This window comes from Dreissena polymorpha, chromosome 3 (genome assembly GCF_020536995.1).
Source record: "Dreissena polymorpha isolate Duluth1 chromosome 3, UMN_Dpol_1.0, whole genome shotgun sequence".
Classification (NCBI taxonomy): Eukaryota; Metazoa; Mollusca; class Bivalvia; order Myida; family Dreissenidae; genus Dreissena; species Dreissena polymorpha.
In genome coordinates, this window is record NC_068357.1 from 129,149,329 (window position 1) to 129,166,301 (window position 16,973).

Below are 16,973 nucleotides of genomic sequence, written 5' to 3' on the forward strand. Positions count from 1 at the left end.
ATCTTTTTTCCTCGCATCATTTTGTACATTTAGCAAGGAAATCATCTTCAATACAAAAATCATAACAGTAAACTAACCAATATGCATACTTACACTGTTCTCGTAAACCTGGCGACTTGTTTCAATGACTAATGTTTACAAGAATAGCGGAATCGTGTAAGTGACGTTTAATATTATATTACTACCGGTATATAAATATTTCTCTTTTTAGCAGCTATTTAAAATGCCTTTATGTTAAAAAAAACACCCAACAAAAACAAAAAGAGTTTCCAACAAGTTATGTTGTTTACAGGCAACAAATCTTTCTTAAAATGACGTTACACAGATTTCCTTTCTCTATACCAAGCCAAACAACCCCAATCCATAGCTTTATATAACTCAAAGAAATACGTATTACAGATGTCACACAATTATTTGTTACGATATCATGCTGTCGTTTTAACAGTGTATACCAATCGATCGTCTGCAATACAAGTTAGCTAACACTAATATTGTTTGCACTGTAATTAACAGAGTTATTTAGACCAAGTAGACCCTATATGTTTTCAATGTAAAAATCGATTATTTTAAGATTTACACAATATGTTCCCGATACAATTGTTGAAATACTTTGACCATGGAATTAAACAATTTAAACACTAAGAAAATGAAACATATTCAAACATTATATAATAGGATTTTCTAGAAAGGATGGTTCTGGCTTGAAACTCTAGTTTTTCTTCAGCTTTCCAACATGATAGTTTTGATGTGACCAGTAGTCCCATTTGTTTAAATTCAGTACTGACAATATATCGGATTATTATCGTAAGAAGGTCAATGCTCATATGACCGAGGGACCGCCACTTCTGAATTCGGATTTGTGTGTGTGAGTTTGTGCAGGGACCTATACAAACAATTTTGGGCCGTGCTTTGTGTAAAAGGGGTTAAATGCGTGTGCGTAAAGTGTTTTTCAAGATTAGCCCGTGCAGTCCGCACAGGCTAATCAGGGACGACACTGCTTTTACGATATTTTTCGTTTCAAGAAAGTGTCTTCATAGCAAAAATCATGTTTACGCGAAAAGTATCGTCCCTAATTAGCCTGTGCAGACTGCACAGGCTAATCTGGGACGATACTTTACGCACATGCAGCAAACGCCGTTTGTAGTAAGTAGTAAGAAGAAAGTGTCGTCTATTGGACAATCAATGGCACACGCATACTATCCCCAGGTCAAATCGCACCAAGAGTCTTGGTACACAGGGGCAATTTTATGTTGGACCCAAAGTCCCACACATGGGTCAAATGCTAAAAGCAGCGATGGATACTATCTCCCAGTTATTAGATTATTGGAATAAATCCACATTTACTTAAACAATAAAACACAATATGATTTTTTGGAGAGATATTACCAGAGATTTTATTTTGGAATGTATATACACATTTTTATAAGCAACCGATGAGTATGATAGAGGATATAACATATGACGTGCAATTCTGTTTGTGTGCTCTAGATTGCTTTTGTATGACAGTTTAAACACACTCCCATTTAAGCATGCTTAGATCGTGCTTGAATTTCCTTATGCGGTCATTTGATCGTGTTTAAAAGCGGCTTTGAGGATTTAACGGGACCTTTTTACAGATTTTGGCATGTATTGACGTTTTTCAGTAAATGCTTTATATTGATAAATGTAAACATTGGGTCTAAAAAGCTCCAGTAAAAAAACAAGAATAGAATTAAAGAAGGAAAAAAGTAACCCTCATCTGGAATCGAACAACTGACCCCTGGAGTAAAATTATAACTCTTAGACCACTCGGCCATCCGTGCTCATTAAAAGGATGATGTATTTGATACTTCATATCAGCAATCCTCGAAGTGTCACAGACTATAACGACAACAAAAGAACTCTCCAAATTATTCAATCGTTTCGCGTTGCAACGCTTTATAATTTTCAGGTTTTTAAACCGCCAAAAGATGCATTTAATGGATATTTTTGAGCACGGTAAATGTTCAGTATTACTGTTTTCTCACAAATATCATAACTACAACGAAATATTGCGAATTTGAAACATTTTTTTTTTGTCCATTTACCAAAACGTGAAAAGACCCCCTTAATCGTCGTTTTGTAGAGTATCGTTTTAAAGATCAATCCATGCATATGCGATGGCACAAAGGGATTCCCAAGTTTATGCGTCTTTACATTACGAGGATAATTAAAATAAAGTAAAAAAATAAATAACAAAAACGAATATTATGTACAACAGAAATATTTATTTATTTTAAAAATCAAACATTGAAAAGTAGGTTACTAAATTAAAAAATATTATAAAATATTACATTCATTTTATACCACAAACCACTCTTTAAAAAAATATTATTCCAACGTTCATTTCTTGCAATTCAATACATCATATTGATGTGCATACTGCGTCTAATGTCTTAATTCCTCTCTGCAAATGAAATGACGAAAAACAAAAATGGTTAATATATTAGGGAAAATTTATTTTATAAATAATCATTAACAAGTCAATACATTTGCAAGTCTAGCAACCACACGTTTACTTTCCGCCACTGGGTCTGAAGCCACACATGCAGTGCCCGTCCACACAGTGGGGTGTATCCCTGCCACATTGGCAGTCGGAGGCCATAGTGCAGCTGGGGGATGAACTACCGGAAGCATCTGGAAATACAGACTAGACTCATTGCGTGCGTGTATGTTTGGTAACATTTATTTACCATATAACATGTACGTTATTCTTACATTTTACTGATTATATGGTGTCATATAATTGTATTTCCAATCACAGTTAATTTGATGGTAACATTGTTATTTCATAAAGCTTATAGCTGTATCACATTATTATACTATCAACATCTAAATAGTTTAACTATTGTCAATCTAATTAGCGGTTTTGGCGGCCCTTAATATTGTTACGCTCATTGAAATTGAACGCATTGTCCATTCAAATATTTCTTAATTATATATTGACATGGCAGTCACATTTATTATACATTTCTTTAAGTGATACATAAGCATAAACAATTTGAACTGAAAATTGTTAATAACATATTTTGTAAAAAATTCGTGTAACAAAATTCAAAGTATATGTGACAGTTTCGTGCTGCTATTAAAATGTACAATATAAGCACGACACAGAAAAAATAGTAGGTGACCGAAACAGGAATTTGGACTTACAACTCATGAACGTATTTTTCTTTTTTTTAAACATATCATCTGATCTAGCTAAGCAGTAAAATACGATCGGATGATATGTTTTACCAGTAAGGCATGTGCATTCACGATCGCGACACGCAAGGTGCCACCCAGTTGCACATGTCACGTGATGGCAGCCACCAACGTCTCTGCATTCCTCGGCGTAGCACGCGACTGTGTAAAAAATGTTCCCGAAAAATAGATATTCCGTACTGCCCATTAGTTTCACGAGTTTAACATAAATTACTGAAATTTACAGAAACATTATTGTCCATACATTTGTCATAACAACAACAACATCAGAACACATTAACATGGTCGAAAATTATCAATCCAAAACTGCTAAAATCTTAACATTAACCATACATGCGTGTGTTGATATCAACCGTGCTCTGAGGAAACCGGTTTAACCCATTTATGCCTAGTGGACTCTCCCATCCTTCTCAATTTGATGAATTTATTTCCAAAATAAGGAATGTCTAGTATATTTATTTCTATATTTAGAATATTTCTTACAGAAATTCATTTAAGCAAACAGCGCAGACCCTGATGAGACGCCGCATCATGCGGCGTCTCATCTGGGTCTACGCTGTTTGCAAAGTCCTTTTTTTAGGACGCTAGGCTTATGGGTTAATACATCTGCGAAAAGTGTCGTCCCAGACTAGAATTTGCATTCCACACAGGGAAATAGGGGACACTTTTTCACTTTTGAAGTATTTTTCGTTTACAGGAAGTATCTTTAAGCAAGTATCCAGTTTAAGCTGAAAGTTTCGTCTCAGATTAGCCTGTTCAGTCGGACATGCACATGAGTTAAGCTTCTCAATCTCGGCGTTTGGGTGTAGACCGTACAGGTACATATAACACAGCCACAAGAGGCTTAACATGTCTGAGTGCATGTAGACCTGTAGGTAGGTTCGACACAGGTTCCTGTCCCAGTCATCCGCGATGTGGCCACCGTACATGATCTCCCCAAACAGGCAGCGCAGATCCTGATTCGTGAGATGTGAAACAAGTTCGTGCTCATATTTTTCCAAACATGGAATGTCAAATCTGTATCGACATTCAAACCTGACTGTTTAAGAATTACTCGTGATAAGGTTCTCATGGAATGAATGAGTATCCTCCATAGTACCGTTTAATAGTAAATGTAAACATCGCTAGCATTTGTACAACATTGTTACGGTTTCACACGTCGTAATAGAAAACTAAATACATATATTTAAATATATTTGGCATCTTGCGTGCGACACTGTAGGCACAGATGTCGAAAATTAAGAGAATATATGTTCGGGATCTGATGCCTAATTAATATTTTTTCGAAATTTATAAAGAAAACATATAAGTGGTTTTGTTGAAATAGATTTCCTATAAAACAGAATATGTGTCATCCGTTTTAAATTTAAATTGATTCGCCCATTGATTTACATTGGCACAAATCCGCTGAAAGGCAAGATGATAAGTTCAAGGATTTTCAACACCCTCTTTTGTTGAACCAGATTCGAATCGGTAGACCTAAATGGTTGGACGCTTTCCGAAGCGTTGTGACACTGATAGAACATCGTGATAAGAGGCCGTATGCCTCAATGACGCATATGGGGATGCAAATGGGTGGCCTCCTTGTTAAGAAGTTAAGCCGTGGTGCAATTATATACATAGAGGTTTGCCTCTGGTAGAATTTCCGTATCGTTTGAAGCTTGCACTTGGCGCCGTAACTGTGTGAAGTTATTTTCTGGGTCGATGGTACTAAGAAGCACTCCCGAGGCACTTGATGAAAATCCATAAGGCACATACAAATATTTATATTTCAAAACTCCTTCTAATTAATTCGATATATAAGCCGCATCAGGTGAAAGTGGGTATTACGCCATATTCGGCCCAAGTAGCTCCAAACCGGCCTTCGAGACCAGCGCACACTGGTCAGGAGCTACCCTGTCCTCTTCAAAGTAACGAAAGGTTACGTGGACACATAACCGGTAAGTGTAGCTCCTGACCAGACTGTGCGGATGAAATTATACCCATTAGTCTTAATACAATTTAAGAACTTACGCGGCAGTTTAGTTTTACTCAAATTTGTTTTGACTGTAACACCGGTTGCGCAATAAGTGTATGCTTTTTCAGATATTCAAATAAAAACGGGATGCATATTCAATAAGGGAATTATACCAAGAAATAAAGTATTATGAAGTTTAGAAAATTGATCAACAATGTGTAGCCCCTTAATAACACAGTAAGAATCGACCATCATTCCTGCGACTACAACAAACTTTTTTATCGCGTGTTTGTAACAACAAGCAAGAATCTCATTACGGAAAACAGTCAATACTTACTTATAAATGAAAATGTTTGTGTATAAAGTACGACTTGTTAAAATTTTCATTCACGACGCTCTGATACTTCTGAACCATGTGCGGATGTTTGTGCACCTTACCGCACGTGTATATAATACTTGCATATTTTTTGTTTTGCTTAATTTATTTCTCTCTGACCAATATGATTCGAAATGAACTAACCTTGTGATTATTTTTGATAAGCAATTGATTAAAAAAACACATTGATGCGCAGTATCGCATTTACAGGCTGGTCAATCATTAAGCAAATTATTTGAACGTACGCCGGTGCCGCACCTGCAACTCATTTATAATACACACATAACGTCATATTACACGAATGCAATGCAATCTAAATCTTTCTACCTAAATATTGTGAAATCCTTTTGTTATTTTTGTGACACGCTGAACTACTTAAGACAAGACATGGGATCACGTGTAGCATAGGGGAATTTGATGAGGTATGTATTCTGGAATGGGAAAACAACAGCCTTTAAAATACAAGTATATTATGGATTCTCAATAAGATATATTCGTCTAACATTAAGACGAACAGAACAATGATCCGCATTATATTGGGCAAACAGGATCGGATATATATATATTTATTAAGTGCATTTTAAGTCGTGATGTGTTGGAACTTAGCATTTATTGTTTGACTGCGAGTTGGTTTTTTAATTTGATTAGTGAACAAAAGAGCCTGTTTACTTAGTAAATATCCCGCTCTAAGGGCGGACGGATATAAAAGTGGCATGGCCCGTCCGTACCTCAGTTCGTCCGCCCGACTGTCACAAACAAAATGTTGCAGGGGATATCAAATCAACAAATTTGCTTGTTTGCATGTTGTCTTATTTTTTTTGATAACCCACGAGCCATTTGGGTAAATTGGAATGAAATCTGTATGCGGGAAGGTATTACAAGTTGAAAGTAAGATATTATATATTTTTTAATTTTTCCGATTAACTTTGTTGATATCCATTTGATGTTTTATGGTATTCAATAAAATTGTAATCATAATTATAAATGGACACAGAGAATTACATTATTTTCAACAGTTATTTCACGTGTGTGCTCAGTTTTATTCTTTAAGGCACATTTGCGAGGTGAACGCACACGTTCAAAGCTCAATAAAACAAATAAGAACATCCGTCACTCTCGGTTTTTAGTTTATCTTTATATCAGCAAAGATATATCTATCAAACATTATGCTTTATGTACTAACAAAATAATTAAAACTACCGCGTAGGTTCTTAAAATGTATTCTGTACTTTAAAATACCTGAGTCATTGTAGATTTAAAAACAAAATACTGATTTCAGTATTATAACATTACAGCGGTGTATCAACAACTAATAGATTATTATAATTAAAAAAAAGCTCATTTTAGATAACGAAGTTCATGGGTAGTGAATCATTGCTTTACATATACGCCATAATTGCCTTCTGCAGTATCTCTATTCACATGCAACTTGTTTGTAGTATGTAAACGTTTTCCTTAAAATGCAACGCGTGTGTGGATTAGATTTTTAACGAACAGGAACTGTGAAGATAAAATTGTTTTTCATATATATTTTCCTAGCAATTCCAAAAATATGGTACTGGGTTTATATACATTAATTCATACAAATGATATGCCGTGAATTGGTGAAGTCATATCAAGAATCACAATTAATACCGTTGATATGCCCCTTTAAGTGTATTGTATACGTATTGATTTTACTTGAATACTTAATTAACCTAATGTAATGATCTCGATACACATCTTTTATAATTTGTATTTTCATTATATTCAAATCTACGTTTGCATACAACAATAAATTGGTAAAATCATGACCAGAATTTCAAAAAAGTGGTATGCCCCTTTAAATATATTCAATTATCTTGGTTTTTGTTTGGTTCAATATAAACTTAAATTTGTTTGATCTTGCTACACATAATTTGTGTTTTCACTTAAATTAAAATCTACTTCTGCAATGGCATACATAAAAACATTGATCAAGACATGTCATGAATTACAACTTATACTGTCGATATACCCCTTTAAATATTTTGAATACGTCTTTTTTAAGTTGGATGCTGTATTTACCTAATATTACTGATCTTGATACAAGTATCTTGTGTTTTCATTTACATTTAAATCTACGTTTTCATTGTCATACAGCAATACATGTACTAGTATGTGTTTTGACCTGCACCATGTGCATGGTTTTCACTGTGTTTTTAAATTGTATTTTAATACATGCATTAAAACTTCATTTGTGAACAAACGACCCCGGTGACCTATTGTTTTCTTTTTATATTTGTATTAGGTTATAACTCATAAAACATTTAGGCAAATTTGGAAAAAATTTAGGTGGAGGAAGGCATGTAAAAATTAAAATGACTGTTGCATTTTATTTATTTTCATATGTGAAATTCTGTTGTTTTTGTTTATGTTTAAAAATTGATAAAAACATGAATCAATCGATTCGTGTTAATTTTTGTTTTGATTTGCAGTCTAATTAAATCAGTATTACATATTTTGTGAGAAATAGAGATTGTTTTTAACACTTTTCTCATTAATTTACTCAAGTTTTTATGTTATTACCTTATTGGTGAATTGTTTTTGAGCTGAAATATGCTTGTTGTTCAAGTGCGAATAAAAAATGAACAATACCGGTGACCCATAATTTATATTTTATTTTTCTATCCACAACAGATGGTTCTGCCTAAATACCAAAAATTATCAAATTCTAGGTGGAGCAACATTTGCATTAAAACTGCAGCATACGTCCTTAAGATAATTATTTACACTGATCAATATGAAGTATTAAAAGAAACTAAGGAACTTTCCATGTAACCTGAGCCTTATTCCACTTGACATATTATTATGTAAACAAAATCAAAACACGGGACACCACTAAATCTGACAAATAAAAGTATACAAAAATAGTTTCAGTTTCAGTTTCAGTTTATTAGCAATCGGCAAAATATTTGCCTTTGGCCATTTACAAATATAAAAACTTATGGCAAAGACAATCATATACATATATACAAATACAATTTCTATATAAACTAATTCCATATACATATAACAAAGAACACAACAGAGTTTTACATAACGATCAGAGAATAGTTAGGTTTTCAAGAGCTTCTTGTCTTAAACATAGAGATTCTTTAATATATTTTGCAAGATTATACATACATTTTTTACTATTTGTTGACATTAATAAAATGAATTTTTGAACAGTAGGCCATGAACAATTTCCAATATATTTTGATCTTATACATCTATACTTTGAGCAACATAAAATGAAATGATATTCTGATTCTACAGCATTTTGATTACATAATTTGCACAATCTATTATCTCTTTCTATGTTATAATATCTTCCTACTTCTATCTCTAGACTATGGGAACATAATCGTATACTTGTCAATAATTTTCGTAACTTGTCATTAGTTATAACATCTAAGTATTTTTCAAAACAAAATTCGGTTTTATATTTGCAATAACTATCAAGTTTAAATAGTAATCATTCTAAAAAAAATCACCATATTTTATTAGCAATTAATTTTTATTGAAATTATTCAGCCACTCAAGTGTTCGTTTGTTGTACACTAATATCAATTGTTGTATGTTGTGTTTACAAGTAAGTGTTGTTGTTGTTGTTTTTCATGTATAATTTATTATCGAGCTGCATACATTTCTTCGTCAAATCTCTTTAAAGTACATGTATTTTAAATAAAAAAAGTCGATAAACCTATTTATTTATAAAACTGCAATACGTAAAACATGAAATATCTTAAACGAAAATGTTCGGCGTATATCCTGACTTTGGAATGAAGGTACACAAATTGACGTTTATAAGTTATCAAACTAAAAACAAAGTGTTAAGAAGGTTTGTGTTATTTTTTCACTTAATAGTTGTATATTCATCGCACGAAACGTTTGTTATGAAATGCACACATATTAAACTATGGAAGGGAAAGACCGCCAACATTATTTATGAGTATTCAGCTGATATGTTCCATGTTGCAATTATATATTATACATACATGTCAAATAATATCCATTCAAATAAACAATGATCGATATTGAATGTTTCGATTTTAAACAATGTTTATTTTTAAGGTGGAGACATCTCGAATGTTCATCTTGTGCAATGCCCAAATTGCAGTTGAACAACACTGTTCAATGAATAAAAAATTAAATGTTCAAAATGTAAAATACACATTTACTTTTATTTTTAAATCGCAAACACAACGCACAAAACTTTGTCACAACTCTAAGGCTTCTTTACAAAGGTGAATGCTAAAGTATACACATTTGCAACAGTAACTTTAACGAACTGCCGATTTCCACTGTGAGCATGTTAACACGTATAGATTTGTCATCGCGTATCGATACATCTTGCAATGTTACAAGTTGACATTTGCACATTTGAAAAGTCTGCATGAAATCCACAGGTGGTTAGCGTGTGGCTATGATATTAATTAGTGAAAACATCATTTTGAATGATAAATAATCATATTATAACGAAAAATTAACTTTTTCTGAAAAACACCTTTCATCGGCCGTGCGTCGTCCGAAATACCTCTTGAGTAAAATTATTTTCATCTCCCCCTTAACCGCTGGCAGATTTTCACGAAACTCTTCACAAATAAACCCCCTGTGGCCATACTTTTAAGATATTAAAATCGTTCCGGTCGTCGCCATATCACATGTCCCGATGTTTGTTAAAATTATTTTCCTTGCGTCAAAACTGTTACCGCCTTGGAGGTAACTTTGTGTTATAAGACTAAATAGTAAACATATTTTTACCGTACTTATATTAAGTTTTCCGGGACACCAGGAAAATATATATACATATGAGCCTTGCTCTGAGAAAACTGGGCTTAATGCATGTGCGTAAAGTGTCGTCCCAGATTAGCCTGTGCAGTCTGCAAAGGCTAATCAGGGACGACACTTTCCGCTTAAACTTGATTTTCGGTAAGGAGGGACTAAAAATACCATTAAAGCGGAAAGTGTCGTCCCTGATTAGCCTGTGCGGACTGCACAGGCTAATCTGGGACGACACTTTACGCACATGCATTAAGTCCAGTTTTCTCAGAACACGACTCCTATCATTGACAGTAATTTGTTTGATGTTGTTTCAACGAGAAATACTTCAATGTTGACTTATGATCACAAAGAACAAATATAAGCATACATATACTATTGTATGAACCTTCAATTATTAAAATTCAACTGACATACTATCCGTAAGGTAATTAGTATAATGTTGCTTGCTAATAAATCGTTGTCTTTTACACCGTCATATAAATGGCAGTATACTTGTAGTATATCTGTTACCTTTTTAATATTCTGTTCGGAGCCATGTTGCCTAAGATAATTAAATTGAGGCATTAACCAACACAATACTTATTTTAAAAAATTGAGTTTATCATAATGTGCACTTCATGACAGCAAACTGTTGTTTTCGAAACCATATAGAACAAACACCCAAATGACAGCAAACAGTTGTTGCATACATAACAAACACGGTCAATACATAAAGCAGAACTTATGGGTTTCCTTACGTGGATCACTTTGTTTAACTACTAAAATCTATCGGATGAAAACATACCTTATATAAAACTTAAGTGATTATTGACCCAAATAAAACAAATGTAACGGTCCACTGACTGTATTATTCTGCCAAGTTTTGCAACTATCATGCTTTTGTAAATACACATGTGTGATGTGTAACGGGATGAACGTGAATAAGACAAAATATGAACACATGCAACTATCCAAAAAATAAAAAATCATTTTAAAATAGTGGAGATTCTAGGTGTTCGAAAGATAGATATGCTTTATTCAGGAAAAAAGCAAAATACCCATCATTCCACATATAAAACAATAAAAAGAAATATATAGCTGGTTAATGGTGAGGCATGTTACGTCATTTTAGGTATCTGTACATACATATTGTAAATTAAAGATACAGCAACATTCTGTTTTGATAATAAAACACGTTTGGAAGTAATAAGAGGAAAAAAAGATAAACTTTATCTTTTTGAGACCATAGATTGGGTTCTTACAGAGCAAAATGTAAATAATACATTCGAAAAGATAAGTCACAAAAAGTAATAATTTGCCTAAAAAGATGGTTCCAAAACTTTAGAGTGTCAGATATCTTAGAGTTATTTCGGTAATGCATATTATATGCAACATCCAGTGGTGGTCCTCAACAAAGTTTGTTCGTATCATGCAACTTGGGTTACCCACCCTTGAAGTAACTTGTTTTGTGTTGTCCTTAAACGTGTATAGTAAACACTTAAAAAAAATCTGAATGTTTAAACCCCAAGAATCGAACGTTTGATGTATGGTATGCAGCATCGCCCTCAACCGCATGTGTTAAAAAAATGCCTCTAAAGTTGAACTTGCCAGCCCTGGCGTGTACGTTTTTACCCATCATATGCATATTCAATGAGGTGGAAATTACAATTTTAATAATTGAATGTGCGTGCCTTTTATCTGAGTATGAACTATTGCGAAAATATGGCGAATTCATTCGTAAACTTAGGGAAAGTTCGCAAGGAGCGATTATAATCCACACCAATGGGCGATAAAGATGTGATGAAATGACATATCTGTGAAATTACAATTTTCATAATTATGTCAATAATGCTAAAATAATCAATGATCATAATTAAATGATAAATACATTCTAGATAATCTCGTGTTTTACATATCCAGTTTTCGTATCCAGTTTGAAAGGGTTTAATCCGATATATCAAACTGCATGTGTAAATTGGACTTGAACAGAAGACGCGAAGTAATGGAAGGAAACAAACGTTAGACTAATATTGATTTGATGAACTTTATTCAATACGATCTGCCCACGGAATGCTTATAGTAAACTACGCACACAAAATGATTAACAACCCAATAAGATTTTTAGCATTATGGTTGACAACTGGATATCGAAAGTTGTTTTTTCACATAAATAATATTTATGTTTTTCATTTTCCATCCTGACATTGAGCGATGATAATTACATGCACTTACAACAGTTTAACAAGTCACACATGTTTATTTTCCACCCGGTCCCGGTCTACAGCCACACATGCAATGCCCGTCCACACAGTGGGGTGTGTCCCTGTCACAATGGCAGTCAGACTGCATCGTGCAGTTGGTTCCACCTGCGGGCCCAGGGGGTGCTCCTAAACACAGTTCAGAACATTAGTGTACTACAGTATACGAGAATCATTATTATAGTTTCTTCAGTTTGATGACAACACATTTTAACGAATAGCTTTGACTGGCTCTCATCACTGTATGAAAACATTGGTCGCCTGTGAACAACTGGTTTTCGGGTTTGTGTTTCGACATACATTTTGTCTAAATCCGTTAGTTTCAAGTCCGATACCAGATAAGTATTTGGAAATTCGGTGTATTGGTACAAATAAATTACTCTTGAAAAAAAACACACTTACTAACGATGAACATATGAAGGCGGTCACATTTTCTGAGAACAACCAAGAACAATAAATGATTCGCTATTATTGGCGTTTCACTGAAGCGCGGCGACTAGTATGTAATACGTTTTTTTTTGGCTTATGGGAGAAGTTATTTTACGGATCAATCTTTATATTTTTGTTGTCAGAATTTCTTGCATAGTGGTGATTTTCGTGTGTAAATTAGTGTAAATAAGTACTGCATTTGTGCCTATTACATTTACTACAACATTTATTGCCAATAATGCAAAGTTAATTGTTTAAATTAATACCTGATCACAGGGACTGGGCAATAATAAAAGATCACAGGGACTGGGCAACTACGCGAACCGGTGAAACTTTTTGGTTTTGTATAAAAACAAAACTTCTTTGTTCCACTATCCTAGCAACCACCTAGTTACTAATAAAGGCGCTATAGAACGCGAAGCGCGACACGTATTTATTAATTGTAATAATGAGTCTTGATAAAGGAAGCAGCCGCTTATTAATGAGGAGCACCATCACAGCACCCCAGTCTCATTACTATCAAGTCCTCCTACAGGTTTTTTTGAGAACCACATATAGAAGGCCACAGGCCTGACCCGTATTTTGCCAGTGGTATGGACCCTTTGGTATGGACCTTTTACCCCGCTCACTATCCTGCGTTTTAACTTCCGGGTTTACATTTGAACCGACTATTAATAGCGTATTAATATCTTAGTTAGAAGGTGATTTTCAAGCGGTTCCGTAGTGTTGTGGTTACACGCTCGCTTCACATGTGAGAGGTCTAAGGTTCGAGCCCCAGTAGAATCAAATTACATGTATTGTATTTGTGTTCTATGTTAACTTTTTGTTTTGATGTAGACATTTTAGTTTAAATAACTATGATGTTTTATTGTAACCATTTTTTGTTTTTATTATGCCCATGAAATATATGTGTGAGAGGGTGGGGGGGGGGGGGTCGTAACACATTAAAACTTTTATAGTGTTTTCATATCAATGAGTGCTCAAAATGAGCAACGTAAGAATAAGTTCAGAATCATCTCCCCTTGAAGTTGAGAAAAATATGAAATTACGCTTACAAGATGAAGCAGATTATTTTTAAACCTACACAGTTCTGTTCCATTTAGAAAACTGCTCACGAATGTAAGTAAAAAAAGGAAACCAATGTAAATAAAATGAACTATGAAATATTTGGGGGTTACAGCACAAGATCATAGATAATGGTTATTTTGGGGTTATAACACAACATCATATATATTAGTTATTTGGGGGTTATAACACAAAATCATCGATAATGGTTATACCAGTATCTTTTTTTATTTTGTTAAAAATAATCGGCCAATATATTAATATTTACAGTAGAAAAAAATCGTTCCATGTAACTTCATTGAGTGCCTTTTTCACTGAAATTCCCGACGCCCTTTGATGCTTTGCATCAATACTTATCTTGTATTAATGTGTAACGTCATCTGGATATCAAGTAGTATATATAATCGTTCGTAATATGTTTGTGATAAAAGTATGAAGTGTCTATAGGACTCAATTCAATTCAATTTCAAATATTTTATTTAAGTCTCAATCACATTGTATGTTCGTACTACAATTTATACATACAATATAACACAATGACATGAATGTAACCAGTCATAAATGACTTATTAGAGACTGTACATTTTGAAAACTTTACATTAAACATGACTACAACATTTATAAAAACCAAGTTTTCATTCTACTTAAAAACATTTTTACCGTTAAAACATACTAAAAGATTTCTAACTAAGACTTTGTTTATACATATATACAGTAAAAGTATGGTATAGGAATGTATAGGAAGTACTCAGCTAGTGTTGAATACTGATAAGTTACAGGCGTGGTAACATCGTTTTGGTTGAAGTGGGCGCAATCTTTAACAATAACTAATCTATATAAAAAAACACATCAAACTTCGCAAAAGATGTATTAGCGTTTTATTGGCAGATACTCATATTTACACACATCGAGCAATAACCAACATGTAAACGTTACTAAAATATCAAGGTAAAACAAAGTATCGACAAATTCCTTTTTAGAGTTTTTAAAATCGCTCTAACATTTTCTGATTGCGCGATACATAAAAAGGTGACAAAGTTACGGATCTGGAGCCCCTGGGCTGGAGCCAGTAAACTTTGAATATTGACTCGAGATATGTTTGATATAAATGTGTGCATCGACCTGATATTTGGTTTACATCGGTTCGATATCGGTTCGTCACCATGGCTCGATGTTTATGTTTACGACTTCGCTGAAATGAAAGGGAGTAAGTAGCAGTGCGAAGACAGTAACCATATTTGACTACAATACAATACCGTTACCATCCATGTATGGCGATTATGATTCCAGACTGATGTTTAGACACAAATGTGAATTGTTCTTGTACCAACGCTTCCATTTAATGTTTATAGACACGTTTAGCACCAATTAAGATTTACTAAGTTTCCCGACATAGACTTTTATTACGTATATTGTGACTAAATTTGGCTCAGGCGTGATAGTCAACGATATATTAGAAAATGCCCTCACGGTAAACACATTAAATCGGTTTGTTTACGAGTTTTCGAACAAACCCCTCATGCTAAATGAACAAATGTATTCATTTAGTTTTAAACTACATTGCGCGCATATGCTGAATGTGTTTCGCAAGAGCTATGGTGGTATCTGTTTGATTTTTATATATTTCATGAACACGTATGCAATGTCTTAAAAAGTTTTAGCACAATAATTGTAGCAAAATGTATGTATGGTGGACCTGAGCTCAATTAAAGGGTTACCTGTACCATGTACATGCATTTTTATAAAAAAAAATGCACACTACGTACATCCTAAGGGTAACCATTTGAACTGAATGAAGGGGCTGTCCCTTTATCATGAATATAATACACCCTATACATACTTGGGTAAACCCCATGAACTGAGTGTGTGAGCTGAGGTCCGAGGGTATCCGTATCATGCAAATAATTCAATATGCACATACTACGGTCATACTACCGATGAACTTAGTGTAGAAACTGAGCTCAGAGGGTACTCGTAATATGGATATAATTCATTATGCATTATATAATACTACGGGTACCCCATCCCCTAAAATGAGTGTAGAGTGGTGTGCTGATTTCTAATGGCGGCGGGGATCTATAACATGCATATAATCAACTGATTAAAAAACTGATGATAGCCTAGCCATGTAGTACAATTATTTAACCGTTATTTTTTACTTTTTATGCGCCCGGATCAAAAGATCGGAGGTATATTGTTTTTGGCCTGTCGGTCTGTCTGTCATTGTGTCAGTCAGTCAGTCATTGTATGTGTGTGTCACAAAACTTTAACCAAGGTTAAAGTTTTGCAATAACTTTTGCAATATTAAAGATAGCAACTTGATATTTGGCATGCATGTGTATCTCATAGAGCTGCACATTTTGAGTGGTAAAAGGTCAAGGTCAAGGTCATCCTTCAAGGTCAAAGGTCAAATTAAAAGCTTCAAAGCGGCGCAATTGGGGGCATTGTGTTTCTGACAAACACATCTCTTCTTTAAAGAAGGTAATTGATTATAGTATGAACCTAAATCTTTACACTATTTTCAAAATATAAAAGAAAAATGATACTACTTTTCATAGAATAATACTGAAAAATAAAATAACCAAATCTGTTAGGATATACTTGTCATGGCAGATGTTGTCAACCTCCGCGTAGGGATTTGACTGGAACCAGCAAAGCTGACAATCTCTTGCACGATGGTTACAATACATTATATTATGTGACAGCTAGGAACGACAACTCTGCGCGGAGATTGCAAAGCTGGATTAAATCCCTGCCTTCATAACCAACCACGTGATGATAGACTAGCCCCGTGGCAATCTCCATGCAGAGTTGTCGTCCCTTGCTCTCACATACAAAAATGTAGGTTTGTTAACATCAAACAACCATCATATCAATATTATAATAATGAATTAAGACTGTT

At 34.0% G+C, this 16,973-nt stretch overlaps 1 long non-coding RNA gene across 1 annotated transcript; it reads right to left on the minus strand.

Moving 5' to 3' along the window:
* Positions 1–11,338: 11,338 nt before the first annotated feature.
* On the minus strand, positions 11,339–13,101 carry LOC127871427 (uncharacterized). The gene is made up of 2 exons (XR_008045332.1): positions 12,980–13,101; positions 11,339–12,706 (listed from the first exon to the last, which is right to left on the minus strand). It is a non-coding gene; the product is annotated as an uncharacterized LOC127871427 (long non-coding RNA).
* Positions 13,102–16,973: the final 3,872 nt, after the last annotated feature.